The 6,404-nt window shown below is 50.4% G+C and overlaps 1 non-coding gene across 1 annotated transcript; it reads right to left on the bottom strand.

The window, feature by feature from the left end:
* Positions 1-450: 450 nt before the first annotated feature.
* TRNAP-UGG (transfer RNA proline (anticodon UGG)) lies at positions 451-522 on the bottom strand. The gene has a single exon. It is a non-coding gene; the product is annotated as a tRNA-Pro (tRNA).
* Between the last annotated feature and the right edge of the window lie 5,882 nt (positions 523-6,404).

The raw sequence follows: 6,404 nt of genomic DNA on the forward strand, positions 1-6,404 counted from the left end.
CGAATGCGGTTCGGCCTAGCCAACGCTTCCGGAACTTTTCAATGTCTCATGGAGAGATGTCTTGTGGACTTGAACTTTGAGCCAACACTCATCTGCCTGGACAACATTATAGTCTTTGCGGCTTCATTCGAGGAACATCTGCAATGCCTGGAGCAAGTGTTGGCCCGCCTTCAGAAGCACGGACTAAAAATAATGCCCCAGAAGAGCCATCTGTTCCACACACAAATTGAATACTTGGGCCAAGACATACATAGTAACATAGTAACATAGTTAGTAAGGCCGAAAAAAGACAATTGTCCATCCAGTTCAGCCTATATTCCATCATAATTAATCCCCAGATCTACGTCCTTCTACAGAACCTAATAATTGTAAGAAAATCCATGCAACGGATCAGCCTGCGGGAGGAAGCACAGCATACAAGAGACCCGCGACAAAGCTTTCCACAAGCATGGGCTCATCCAGGATTTGAACCCGGGACCTCTCGCACCCAAAGCGAGAATCATACCCCTAGACCAACGAGCCAGCAACATTTCTGCCGAAGGGGTAGAGCCCTTCAGAGAGAAGGTCGCCGTGATTGAAGACTGGCCCACTCCGGAGATTATGAAGGATGTGTGGACGTTCCTGGGACTGACCGGTTATTACAAGTAGTTTGTGAAGAACTTCGCTCGATGGGCAAAACCCTTACAGGAGCTGTTAAAAAAGGTACCCTCGGGAGCCAAGAACTGGAAGATTTGCTGGGAGGAGTCCCAAGAAGAGGCCTTTCAAGATCTCAAAAAGGCACTCACCGAAGCTCCTAACCTGGTATATACGGATTTCTCACAACCATTCTTTCTCCACACCGACGGGAGTCTGCTGGGACTTGGGGCTGTGTTGTCGCAGATGCAGGATGGAAGAGAGAGGGTGATCGCTTATGTAAGTCAGTCCCTTCATGATTCCGAATGCAATCCAGGCAATTAGAGTTCTTTCAAGTTGGAGCTGTTAGCGTTGGTGTTGTCTATGACAGAGAGATTCGTAGAATATAACAACCCGCTTGCACACCTGAAGAATGCAAGACTGGGGGCCTTAGAACAGCAATGGGTAGCCACAGTAGTGTAGCTACTGGGGGGGGGCAGAGGATGCGGGTGCCCTGGGCCCAGTGCTCAGAGGGGGCCCACCCAGAGCTATGCTACTGTAACTGTATCAACGTGCACAGCTCGCTGATACAGTTACATGCTGCGGCAGAGCAGGGAGACACGATCTCCCTGCTTTGCCGCTGGCTGCTATGGGGCCCCAGACCAGGCGGGGGGGGGGCCCGGTGCCAGCAGTGGGCCCCCCGACCATCATCGCATGGTCAGCTGTATCGGCATTTAGCTGATGCAGCTGACCACATCGATGAGGGAGGGAGCGCACAGCTTGAACTTTGAGTCAACAGTCATCTGCCTGGACGACATTATAGTCTTTGCGGCTTCATTCGATGAACATCTGCAATGCCTGGAACAAGTGTTGGCCCACCTTCAGAAGCACTGACTAAAAATAAAGCCCCAGTAGTGCCATCTGATCCGCACACAAATTGAATTCTTGGGCCATGACGTTTCTGCCAAAGGGGTAGAGCCCTTTAGAGAGAAGGTCGCCGTGAATCAAGACTGGCCCACTCCAGAGACTGTGAAGGATGTGCGGATGTTCCTGGGACTGACTGGTTATTACAGGCAGTTTGTGAAGAACTTCACTTGATGGGCAAAACCCTTAAGGTACCTTCACACATAACGATATTGTTAACGATATCGTTGCTATTTGTGACGTAGCAACGATATCGTTAATGAAATCATTATGTGTGACAGCGACCAACGATCAGGCCCCTGCTGGGAGATCGTTGGTCGCTGAACAAAGTCCAGAACTTTATTTCGTCGCTGGATCTCCCTGGAGACATCGCTGGATCGGCGTGTGTGACACCGATCCAGCGATGTCTTCACTGGTAACCAGGGTAAACATCGGGTAACTAAGCGCAGGGCCACGCTTAGTAACCCGATGTTTACCCTGGTTACCATGCTAAAAGTAAAAAAAAACAAACACTAGATACTTACCTACCGCTGTCTGTCCTCCAGCGCTGTGCTCTGCACTCCTCCTGTACTGTCTGTATCATACAATTATTAGGTTCTGTAGGTTCTGTAGAAGGACGTAGATCTGGGTATTTATTATGATGGAATATAGGCTGAACTGGATGGACAAATGTCTTTTTTCGGCCTTACTAACTATGTTACTATGTTACTATGTGAGCCGGAAAGCAGAGCGGTGACGTCACCGCTCTGCTTTCCGGCTCACAGACAGTACAGGAGGAGTGCAGAGAAGCAGAGCGCAGCGCTGGAGGACAGACGGCTGTAGGTAAGTATCTAGTGTTTGTTTTTTTTTACTTTTAGCATGGTAACCAGGGTAAACATCGGGTTACTAAGCGCGGCCCTGCGCTTAGTTACCCGATGTTTACCCTGGTTACCGGCATCGTTGGTCGCTGGAGAGCGGTCTGTGTGACAGCTCTCCAGCGACCAAACAGCGACGCTGCAGCGATCCGGATCGTTGTCGGTATCGCTGCAGCGTCGCTTAATGTGAAGGGGCCTTTACAGGAGCTGTTGAAAAAGGTACCCTAGGGAGCCAAGAACTGGAAGATCTGCTGGGAGGAGTCCCAAGAAGAGGCCTTTCAAGATCTCAAAAAGGCTCTCACCGAAGCTCCTAACCTGGCTTATACGGATTTCTCACAACCGTCCATTCTCAACACCGACAGGAGTCTGCTGGGACTTGGGGCTGTGTTGTCACAGATGCAGAACGGAAGAGAGAGGGTGATCGCTTATGCAAGTCAGTCCCTTCACGATTCCGAATGCAATCCAGGCAGTTACAGTTCTTTCAAGTTGGAGCTGTTAGTGTTGGTGTGGTCTATGATGGAGAGATTCGTAGAATATAACAACCCGCTTGCGCACCTGAAGATTGCAAGACTGGTGGCCTTAGAACAGCAATGGGTAGCCACAGTAGCGTAGCTACTGGGGGGCAGAGGGTGCGGGTGCACTGGGCCCGGTGTTCATAGGGGGTCCACCTGGAGCTATGCTACTGTAACTGTATCGGCGTGCACAGTGCGCTGATAGTTACATGCTGCAGCAGTGCAGGGAGACACGATCTCCCTGCTCTGCCGCCGGTTGCTATGGGGCCCCAGACCAGGCGGGGGGCCCGGTGCCAGTAGTGGGCCCCCCGCCCGTCATCGCAGGGTCACTTGTATTGGCATTTAGCCGATGCAGCTGTCCACATCGCTGACACTGACAGAGGACGCGATGAAGTCACTGCCCGCCGCCCGCGGTCCGGAGGTGAGCGGGAGCAGCACAGGAACCAGGAAGAAGAGAGGTGAGTATTCATTGTTTTTCTTTATGGTGGTGCTGCCTTATACTACAGAGTCTACCTGTGGGGAGGGGGGCTGCCTTATACTGCAGAGTCTGCCTGTGGGGAGGGGGCTGCCTTATACTACAGAGTCTGCCTGTGTGTGTGGGGGGGTGCTGCCTTACAGAGTCTGCCTGTGAGGGGTGCTGCCTTACAGAGTCTGCCAGTAGGGAGGGGGGCTGCAAAATACTACAGAGTCTGTCTGTGGGGGGGGTGCTGCCTTATACTACAGAGTCTGCCTGCGGGGGGTGCTGCCTCATACTATAGAGTCTGCCTGAGAGGGTGGGTGCTGCCTAATACTACATAGTCTGCGAGGGGGGTGTTGCCTTATACTACATAGTTTGCCTGGGAAAGGGGGGTACAGCCTTATACTACAGAGTCTGCCTCTGGGGGTTGGTGCTGCCTAATACTACATAGTCTGCTGGGGGGGGTGTTGCCTTATACTACATAGTCTGCCTGGAAAAGGGGGTGCAGCCTTATACTACAGAGTCTGCCTGGGGGGTGCTGCCTTATACTACAGAGTCTACCTGTGGGGGGTGCTACCTTATACTACAGAGTCTGCCTAGAGAAGGGGGGTGCTGCCTTACACTACAGAGTCTGCCTGGGGGTTGCGGCTTTATACTACAGAGTCTGCCAGTGAGGGGGTGCTGCCTTATACTACAGAGTCTGCCTGTGTTGAGGTGCTGCCTTATACTACAGAGTCTGCCCGGGGGGGGTGCTGCCTTATATTACAGAGTCTGCCAGTGGGGGGTGCTGCCTTATACTACAGAGTCTACCTGTGGGGGGTGCTGCCTTATACTACAGAGTCTGCCTGGGGAAGGGGGGTGCTGCCTTATACTACATAGTCTGCCTGGGGGGTGCGGCTTTATACTACAGAGTCTGCCAGTGCGGGGGGTGCCTTATACTACAAAGTCTGCTAGTGTTGGGGTGCTGCCTTATACTACAGAGTCTGCCTGTGAGGGGGTGCTGCCTTATACTACAGAGTCTGCCTGTGTTGGGGTGCTGCCTTATACTACAGAGTCTGCCGGGGGGGTTGCTGCCTTAGGCTACTTTCACACTTCCATCTTTTCAGATCCATTGCAATGCGTCGTTTTGGGAAAAAAATGGATCCTGCAAATGTGCCCGCAGGATCTGTTTTTTTTCCCAAAGACTTGTATTAGCGACGGATCATGACGGATGGCCACACGTCGCATCCGTCATGCGACAGATCCGTCGTGTTTTGGCGGACCATCATCTGGAAAAAACGTTCAATGTAACATTTTTTGTCTGCCTCGAACAAACATACAGCGACGGATCCTGCGGCGTCTGTCGTTGGCTAGAATGGAAGCCTATGGGCGCAGGATCCGTTGCTGTCTGTCAAATGACGGAATCCAGCAACAGATTCCATTTTTTTACACTGAGCATGCCTGGAAGGATTTCTATTCCTTTAATTTAACCCATTTTTCATGCAGCTGCTGCATCGACGGATCCGTCATAAACAGGATCCAGTGCATCTGTTTTTCTTACAATCTGCACAGGATCCGTCTTTTCAACACTTTGACGGATTGTGACTGACTATAAAAGACGGAAGTGTGAAAGTAGCCTTATACTACAGAGTCTGCCTCTGGGGTGCTGCATTATACTAAAGGGTCTGCCTATGGGGGTGCTGCCTTATAGTACAGAGTCTGCCTATGGGAGCTGCCTTATGCTATAGAGTCTGCCTATGGGGGTGCATAATACAATATATAGTCGGCCTATGGGGAGTGCATTATACTATATGGAGTCCTATGGGAAGTGCATTATACTATATTGAAGACTATCTGGTGCATTATACTATATGGAGGCTATCTAGGGGGCCATCATACAGTGTGGGGATTACATTGAGGGGTCATCTTACAGTGTTGGAGCCATCAAACAGTTTGGGGGCTATTAAGGGGCCAGTATACTGTGTGGGTGGTACTATAGAGTGAGGGGGCATTATACGGTGTATAAAAGAGCACCATACTGTGTATAGGGGAGCTGCAAGGGGGGAAGACTCGGGATATTAATAAATGTAAAGTGGGCACTTATTGTTATAGGGGAACTCAGGTTTCTGTGACTGTCAAAGGGGCACACAGAGCATTATTACTTTCTAGGGGGCAAAATATGGTCACTGCTTTCTAGGACACTTGCACCCGGCATTACTATATTATAGAGGGTTGCTTTAGAATTTAGAAGGTACAGAGAACCACAAAGCAGGTGCAGTAATAAGGACACATACGGAAGCAGCGGCTCAGTATTGGGATATCAGGTGGAGTAATAGGGACACATACGGCAGCAGCGGCTCAGTATTGGGATATCAGGTGTAGTAATAGGGACACATACGGCAGCAGTGGCTCAGTATTTTGGGGATCAGTAGGATGAGGAGTTTGTGCAAGTTGGCAATAGATGGTGATGGCTGGAATATGAGATGTGAAATGTGTCTTTGTTGCATTCTCTGCAGACAAGTCCTGGCTAGAAGAAGTTGTCGTGTCGGTCTGGGCCAGATGGAAAAGACGAGAAAAGTGAACGATTCCATCAGAAAGAATGTCAGCGGTAAGTTATTATCTGTAATTGTTCTGTGATCGCTGACATGTTCTGTAGGACTGGTATTTTACCACTGACCATATGGCGGTAATATCCATGTTGGTCGTTAAATAGAGATTATTTTCAGCAACAGCGCAGTGATCTGCTGAGTTTCTCCTTCACTATTAGGGTGTGTCACCCAGTTGTAATCAAGGTTACCTGGTTAGGGGCCCACTCAGAAGCTTCGCTCCCCCTGAACGAAAATTCTAGCTATGCCTCTGGGTAGCCAGAATGGCGAAATTTCGTTATAAAATTGCCTACAGAAGGTGGGGCAGAAAATACCCACGCTGACGCCCTGTCCCAGAGGAAGAGTACCAGACCAGAGCGCGACAGAGACGAAGAACTAGATGATGAAGAGGTCCCTAGATTCTGGAGGTCCACCAGGACGGTGGTTGCAATGCAGGGACAGATACATATCTCAATCCAAG

Source organism: Ranitomeya imitator, chromosome 1 (genome assembly GCF_032444005.1).
Source record: "Ranitomeya imitator isolate aRanImi1 chromosome 1, aRanImi1.pri, whole genome shotgun sequence".
Taxonomy (NCBI): Eukaryota; Metazoa; Chordata; class Amphibia; order Anura; family Dendrobatidae; genus Ranitomeya; species Ranitomeya imitator.